Genomic DNA, 8757 nt, shown 5'->3' with positions numbered 1-8757 from the left:
GCCACAGAGTCAACCCCATGGGGTTCCAGGCTAACCCCGGAGGTAGGCACCTGACTGGGGACCACCCCTCCCCCGCCCCAGCCCCTGCTTAAGCCAGAGGAGAACACATGGGGCACCCTGGAGGGAGCCTGGACTGGAACATCAACACCCACATGGCCTCTCCCTGCCCCCGCCCCCATCTCCTATCTGAGAAATCGGGCCCAGGAGGGGGCAGGGATTTTCTCAGGTCACACGGGGACCTGATGCCAGTGCGGCCGCCACGTCCTCTGAGACTCGGCCCTTCTCCCAGGTGAGACTTTCCTGGGTCCCCAGGGACCTCCATCTGCCCAGCTGACACAGGAAGGCTGGGGTGGCGGCTGTGTGGGTGCTCATGGTCAGATTCATCTCCGTGGCTGCCTGGAGGGGAGAGAGGGCTGGAGGGGCCATCGGGGAGGAGACTAGCTGCGGGCAGCCTGCTGGCCAGCCCTGGTCTATTTTTTCCCCTTTTGTCCACAGACCGGAGAGCAGCAGTTATAAAACGCAAACAATATTAAGTTTCTCAGCAGCAGTTGTCCTTAGTGACGTTAACCGAGCGGGTTTGGTTTTTAAGCATTTACCTACCGCTGGACTTGACCTTTGAGAGCCCTCGGTCACTTCAGAAACGCACACAGAAGGTCTCATTGACCCTTGTTTCCCAAATCCCCCAACAGCTACTTGCTGGAGGAGCGGAGAGCCTCGTTTGCGTCTGCAAATCTGTTCATAATTAACACCATGGGGCGAGGCCGCCTCGCCACAGCCCTGGCCAGCTTCCGAAGGCTCCGGCGTTTCCTGTTGACGGTCAGTGCGGCCAGGCAAAGCGTTGGGGCTTCTCCAAGCGGCTCCCCCCTGCCCCTGACTCACTTAACAGGCGACGCCCGAGAAGGCCCGGCTCACGCTCCTGGCCCGTCCCCCTCCTGGAAGCGTCCCAGTCCAGGCAGCTGCTGACCTTTGTCAACGTGTCGCTGCCTATGGAGGTAACGCCTACTGTGCGCCAGCCCCTTTCCCAAGTTCTCCGTGCAGTCACTCATCCGTGCCACTCTTCCCACAACCCTGTTCAGGAGGTATTGTGATTAACCCCATTTTACAGATGTGGACACTGAGGCCGAGAGCTGCTTATACGGGACAGCATTAAGATCTGAATGCAGGCTTCTGGCTCGAGGGTTATCTCATGAACGAGTGTGTGGTCCCCTGTCCTGCTCTGAGCCCTCTGATAGCGTCCTGGACCGGCTGGTGTGGATCCTGCCGCCATGGCCTTCCCGGCCCTCCTTTCTTTAGCATCACGCCCCCTGCTGGTCACGTAGGGAATTCTCAGTTGGTACCAGCATCCAGCACCTACAGAAGATGCTTTTCTTCCTGCTGTGGCCACGTGTCTGCATCTCTTTGCTTCTGCCCACAGCGGCCTCCCGGGCTTCCCAGGGCTCAACCCGGTCCTCCTGTTTGCCCCCAGACCCCCTGGGAGACACGGAGCACAGTCCATGGGTTTATCCCATGAGCTTTCTTTGGCTGGAAGAGAGATCGGAAGGTGGGTTGACTTCAAGGTCAAAACAAGCCCCCTTTGTGCAGCCGGGTGAACAGCTAGGCCATTTCCTGTGGAGCCCTGTTAAGTGGAGTGGTAGAAGGAGTGGTAGAAGGAACCCTTTCACTCCCAAAACACGAGTCATGAAAGAACGTTGTAAAAGGATGCTTAGCGACGTGCGGCCGTGCGGGGTGAGGATTATCCTGCCGCTGAGAGGCCAGGTGCAGGCGGGCAGGCACGGACCTCGGAGCAGAAGAGCTGGACCGAGGCCCGTTTCTGCCCGACACCTGCGCCTCCAGGTGAGTTACTTCCCCTTCCGAAGGTTCTCTTTGTCATCTTTCAAAAAAAAATTTTTTTTTAATTTATTTCAGAGAGAAAGGGAGAGGGAGAAAGAGAAACATCAATGATGCGAGAGGATCACTCACCGGCTGCCTCCTGCACGCCCCACACTGGGGATCGAGCCCACAACCCGGGCATGTGCCCAGACCTGTAATCCAACCGCGACCGCCTGGTTCATAGGTCGACGCTCAACCACTGAGCCACACTGGCCTGGCACCTTTATTCGTCTTCATGATGGGGAAGGCCCTTCTCTTCTAAATGTATCTCAGAGTTGTTTTGAAACACGAAACATAACTCGGGGCTTTGTGTCTACCTGGACGCTGTGAACCGCAGAGCGTTCTAGAAGACAGAGGCCCTGGAGGGGAGGTGGGTGCAGGCCTGGGGAGGGACAGGGGAGGCGCCGCTTCTCTGCGGATGGTCCCTCCGCTGTCTGTGTCCAGCCTCCTGGGGGAAGCGCAGCCTGTGCCCGAGATAAGCTGGTCCATCTGCCCATTTTACAGCCTGGAAGGCAGTCCTCTCCGGCAGCCACATGCGGCTCCATGGTATCGGGGCTTTCCCAACCCCCATCCCGGCTGCAGCCAAGAGACCAGCCAGCTGGGAGCCCGGCTTATCCGGATTTCAGGAGGCCTGGACCCGATAAGGGAACGGAGAACTCACCGCTGCTTATGACACCAGAGGGGCTCCGCGCTGCCAGCGGCTCAGGGGCGCCCCACCTGGTGGCTGTGATTCTCCGCAGTGACCCCCTCACAACAGGTTTTCTTTCTTTTTTTTAAAAAAAAGTATATATTTGTATTGATTTCAGAGAGAAAAGGATGGGGGGAGAGAGATAGAAACATCAATGATGAGAGAGTCATTGATCGGCTGCCTCCTGCACACCCCACACTGGAGACTGAGCCCACAACCCCGGGCCTGTGCCCTGACCGGGAATTGAGCCGTGCCCTCCGGGTTCATAGGTCGATGCTCAACCACTGAGCCCCGCCAGCCGGGCCCAACAGGGTTTTTCATTTCTCCTTGTGGTTCTGCGGCTCCAGAGGAATTTTCCAGCATCAAAACTGCCTCTGAATGCACTTCCCCTGCTCACTGTGTCGTCACCGTGGGCCTTCCGAGAACGAGTGGCCGAATTTGACTCACTTTACAGGATTGATTCCTTGTTTCCTCGCTTTTAATCAAAACAACACTGTTGTTGTTGTTTTTCTTGTAAAATACGTAGCATGAGGCTGCGAACGTGATGCATCATTCCAGAATTTTCCTTGTGAAACTGAACAGAGGAGGAAGTGGTTTGGGAGGGCCGCGGAGGGACTGATGGAGAAGTGGGGATTTATGAATGGAGGGGGCGGGGGCGGGGCCGACAGGTGACCGTCCTGCTGGGAACACTCTGTGAGTCCTGGGCCGGAGCGAGAGTCCTCACCACAGCTGTGCAGGGGCCATGCTGCAGGGAACACGGGAAATCCACGGGCCACCGAGGGTACCACTCGCCAGGGGGGCGTTAGACGGCCGCCCAAAGCAGCAGAGACGGCAGGGACCTGTTTTCGCTTTTCTTAGCGAGCAGATAGGATTGTCAGGTCGAGATGCTTCAAGGATGTCAGATGATGCTCTTCCCCCAGGAGGCCGGGAGGAGGGTCTCCCACCCAGACATCTTCCTCTGGTACGTGCAGTGCAACAGCGCAGGGCTCCTGCCTGGCTGCATGAGAGAGCGGGGCGGGGGGGGGCAGGGGGCAGACCTCCACCGGGCACTGCCCGCAGCTGCAGGTGGTGGGGACGGAGCGCTTAGGCCTTGGAGGTTGTGTAACTGGGCAGCTGTGTGGCCCCGGCCAGTGTGTCTACCTCTCTGAGACTCTAGAGCAGCGGTTCTCAACCTGTGGGTCGCGACCCCTTTGGGGGTCGAACGGCCCTTTCACAGGGGTCGCCTAAGACCATCGGAAAACACATATATAATTACATACTGTTTTTGTGATTCATCACTGTGCTTTCATTATGTTCAATTTGTAACAATGAAATTGGGGGTCACCACAACATGAGGAACTGTATTAAAGGGTCGCGGCATTAGGAAGGTTGCGAACCACTGCTCTAGAGCAAACCTGTAAGCTCTGGCCCAGCCCCCTGGGCTCCCACAGGCACCATGCCAGGCCTAAAACGTCCTCCAGAGAAACCCTTTCTGCCAGTTCCTCCAGAAGTGGAGGGGCAGCGGGCTCGGCGTCGGGACCCTGTGTGAGTCCCAGTCCTGCCTCCTGGCCGGGGTGCCTTTGGCAAATGACTCCAGCTCTCCCTGGCTCCGGGTTAAAGAACAAAGTTTAGCTCCACTCTCTGCAGGAAGGAATGGTGAGAAACAAAATGAATAACTGAGCAGTAACTATGATGGAAGGTGACTCCAGGTATTCCTAGGTCCACACTGTAAGTTCTGGAATATTTGAAACATAGAATGATCAAAAAGTACCAGGCCCCCCACGCAGACTCAGTAAATGTTACCATTTTTTCATCCGCGCTTGTTTTCAAAAGATGGAGTATGACCATTGAGGTTGCAATCCTGATTCCCTCCGATGCTGCCTCCTCTTCCCGCCTCTCCCCCCCCCCCCCCCTCTCCCGAAGCATCCAGTCTCCTGAATGGGGTGTGTTTCCAGTCGTTTTCCTGTGCTCCCCAGAAGCTGTCCACCTGCCCCAACTGCAAAAAGCTCTATCGTTCCCATTTGGTCCCAGGCATGGGGTTGGGCTCCAGGTGGTTAAAAGGGTGCCTAGTGGTTTCAGGGAGAGGCTCAGCGGAGGCCAGACTCCAGGGGAGGCAGAGGGGCCCCTCAAAGGCCGCCGTCTCCGCAGGCTCCTGTCGTGCCTGACGGGGAGCCTTTCAAAGAGCTACTTGCCCGTCGCCTGCGAAGGAGCCAGGTGTCGCCCATCTATCTCCCCGATGAGCTTCACCTGCTCCCCCCGGAAGGGGCTCTCCAGGTCAGAGTGGAGGGTCTGTGTGCGGAGGACCAGGGCCGGCAGGGCTGGGGCCTGGGTCAGGTTTGTCTCCGGGACCACGGCAGCTGCCACGGCAACCCAAGTTTTACCTACACGTCCTGGAAGAGGGTGTGGCCACCTCGCTGGCTTTGCATCTTTCGAGAGGCTTCTCCCCGCCTCGCCCACACCCTCTGTGGCCACATCATCGTTGGCGGAACAGATGCCCAGAGAGAGGTAGGTGTGGAGGCCCGAGGATGCAGGTTGACCAGGCGGCTGACGGCAGCCTCCATCCGGGTGACTTTGGGAGCTCTTGGTTGCTCGACAAGAAGGAGTTAAGCTCAACAAACGGTGTTGGCTGGTCTCAGAGGCTGAGGGGGGCTGAGCCGGTTCCGAAGGTGGCGACTGGAAAAGAGGTGGGGGGGGGGTGGCCGGAGGCAGGGGCGTCCCTGGGTCTGTGAAGCAAGAGGCAGGTCCCGGGACCCCCAGGGAACTGCCCCAAGAAGTTGTGGGAAACTCTGAGAATATACAAATCCCGTGGGGACGGATGTTGTGCTTGTTAGAAAGTGGCTGGGAGACCAACGCAGGGGGTCCAACTCGTCGCTCTCACGGCTGTGCTGGCTCCAGGAATGAGCGCATCGGCCTTCACTCCTCTGCGGAGAGACAGGTAGGAGAGGAGGCTGCTTTCCTCCTCCTTGTTGCCGGCTGGCTCGTCAGGAGGCGGAATGAGCACCTGGTGCGCCCCCGGGGGAGGGCACCTGAGACGCAGCCCGGACACAGGACGCCGCTCTCCGACGCCCGTGTCAGCTCACAGGTCCCAAGGCCGCGCGTGAGGAAGTCGCGGTCCTGTTCCTCATCCAGGCGCATGGCTGGTGTGAGACGATTTAATCCTGCTTGATGGCGACAGCATGGCACCCCCTGTGGTTTTCACGGGCCTCTCGCTGGTGCTAGAAGCGTCAGGGCCGCTCCATACATCTAATCACCTACGATGATTTCCTCTTGTGGGTCGTGAAGTCCGCGTCCAGCCAGTTTCTAACTGTCTCATGGGTCTGTGGGCCATTTGGAGGAGAACAGCTGTCAGTTAACAGGTTATTTCTCCAACCCGTGCGGGTGTTTCTTCAGCTTTGTTTCCTGTGTCTTTGACAATCCTACACAGTATGTACCAGTGCTTTCCCCCTTGGCCGCAGTCTGTGGATCCTGTTTAAGAACCCTTCCCTCATCCCAGCAACGCAAAGGTGCTCTGCCAGGCGCCCTTCGAAATGTTCGACAATATCGCTTGCCCACGCCTGGCGCCCTCCGGAACGCATGGCTGTGGAGCAGCCGGAGGAGAGCCACTGCCCGCTTTCTCCGGGTGGACAGCCTCGCGTCCCGCACCGTTGACTGTGTGGGCTGAGATTTCTCCAGCGCAGCATCACGTGCCCGATTTCCGTGGGTGTGTTTCTGGGCCGCCGGTTCTGTTCCACGGGCTATTTCTTTTCCCTGCATCCACACCCCAGCACATTGAATGCCTTACTGTGGCATAACCAGCCTCCATCCCTGCTGGGGAATCACCCCTCCACACACACCCCAATTCTTTTAAAGGATTAATCGATCTTTTATACTTTTCTATAAATTTTAGGCTAAGCATATCAAGACCCATCCTGCTGGGATGGTCCCGGGTGGACTGAATGTATGTTACTTTGGGGCCCATACACATAGCCTGCCTGCTTACACGGGGAACTCATTGATGTCCTTTATGAAAGTTTTATAATTTTCCCTACGAAGTTGTGCACACATTTTCTTATACTTATTCCCAGGTACCTTATCGTTTTTGCTGCTATTATAAGTGGGATTGGTTTTTATTTTATTTTTATAAACTAGAGGCCCAGCGTGCATGAAATTGTGAGTGAGTAGCTCATTTCCACTTGCCTCAGCTGGTTGCCCTGCCCATCGCTGCTCGTAGCTCTCTGCTGCTAGTAGCTCTCTGCTGCTAGTAGCTTTCCACCAGGAGTAGCTCTCCGCCAGGAGTAGCTCCCCACCAGGAGTAGCTCCCCACCAGGAGTAGCTCTCCGCCTTGAGTAGCTCATGTCCTGCCCCGCCCACCATGAGAGCCGCTGCTTGTTTGGCTGTGACACCATTCCAGCATCACGACCACAGGCCTTTTATGATATAGATTATTTTTTATTTTATTTGTATAAATTATTTTTTAATCCTCACCCCAGGATAGGTTCCAGGATTTGAGAGAGAGAGAGAGAGAGAGAGAGAGAGAGAAACATCCATGTGAGAGAGAAACATCTATTAGTTGCCTCCTGTACACACCTTGACCAGGGACTGAACCCACAACCTAGGTATGTGTCCTGACCGGGAATCGAACCTGGAACCTGTTCGATGCTCCAAGCATCTGAGCCCCCTGGCCAGGCCATGGGATTAGTTTTCAAACTGCCTTTGGAATTAGTCTTTGATGTTTTATGTGAATGCTATTCATTTTAATGTGTATTTATTAAATATGGACTAAGCAATACATTTTTTTCTTAAAGGGTGACAATATATTGAGCCATCGCCCCTGTTAAGGAACAACCATGCGATTACTTTCCAAGTCCTCTGTGTGCCCCTCCCCCCAGACCATCCTCTTCCTCCCCTCCTCAGGGCACAGCCTCTGCCCTGAGGATTGTGTGAAGCACGTTCTTGAACTTCTTCAAGGCTGTATCCCCTATGGTTCTATCCCCCAAAACACCTCTTACGCTTGGCCTGGCTTTGCCTCTTTTCAGAAGTGGCATCGTTCGGATGTGTTGTGCTCCCGGTGTAGGTCCCTGAGGCTCTGCCGTGCGAGCCACGCCTGACGCTGCAACATGTTAATCCGTCGGTCCTGGGGGGCTCCTGGCTGTTTCCAGTCATTGGCTGTTGTGAACATCATGTTGTGAACATCCTTCGACGTAACTGCCGGGCGCACGTGCAAGCACTTCTCTGGGGTCTGTTCTAGGGTTAGAACAGCTGGGTCCTAGGGTAGAGTCATTTCAGATTTACTAGGTGACGCCAAACCCTTCTCCAAGGTTTCCCACCACCAGCAGCGGCATGTCAGTTGCCACGCGTCCTCAGGAGTACTCGATACTGTCAGATGTAAGACCATCGGGCATATTTATGGAATAAAAGGGTATTTAATTCACGCTTCCCTCTGGAATCTGTAAATGGAGATAAGCCGCCCTCACCCACCCACTCTCCAATGTTGGCATAAGAACTGAAGTTAACCAAGGGGAAAAGAGACGGGAAAATATTTTAGAGGTTGCACAGTTCTCCACATACGTAAGATGCTATCATCCCCGATAAATTAAGAGTGTTTTGGAGCATCGAGACGCAATGTCCGCGCACGCCTCCAGGCCCCTCCCGGTTAGAGCTGAGCGGTTTCCAGACTCTCAGTGCCTGGCCCTAGGGGACAGGGACACGAGCGGCGCCCACCTTCCGAACAAGGAACATCTTCGGAGCCCTGGGGTCCGGATGAAGTGACCGACAGAGCACTCGACCAGAGCACGTTTCCTTGGCTTTGTGTGGCTGCCAGATCATTCTTGGAAAATAAGTCGAGCTGCATTTTAGGAACTCAATTGCAAATGCTTTAGAAATGCGTGTCCAATGTCCAAAGAATTCCCAGGACACCTTCCGGGCGAAGGAATGCAAGCCTGAGTTATGACTGCTGACGCGGCCGTTTTCGGCTACATTCTTCTATTTTTTTTTCCCTTCTCCTCCTGCAACATTTAATCAATTTCAGGGCACTTCCTCACTCCATCCTGTGAGTGCTTGATCTGACGACTATCTGTAGACCGGAACGTTCCGCAAACGCAGAAGGCGGTTTCGCATCGTTGGCGCTTTCCCGAATCCAGAAGCTTCTACGAGGAGGCTTCCTGCCTAATGATCCTCCGCTGGTGAAACCGCCCCTGGGCGAGAAGGTGCCGGCCGATTTCAGCAGTCAGGGCTCCAGGTCA

Source organism: Myotis brandtii, unplaced genomic scaffold (genome assembly GCF_000412655.1).
Source record: "Myotis brandtii unplaced genomic scaffold, ASM41265v1 scaffold223, whole genome shotgun sequence".
Classification (NCBI taxonomy): domain Eukaryota; kingdom Metazoa; phylum Chordata; class Mammalia; order Chiroptera; family Vespertilionidae; genus Myotis; species Myotis brandtii.
This window is presented reverse-complemented; position numbering follows the sequence as displayed.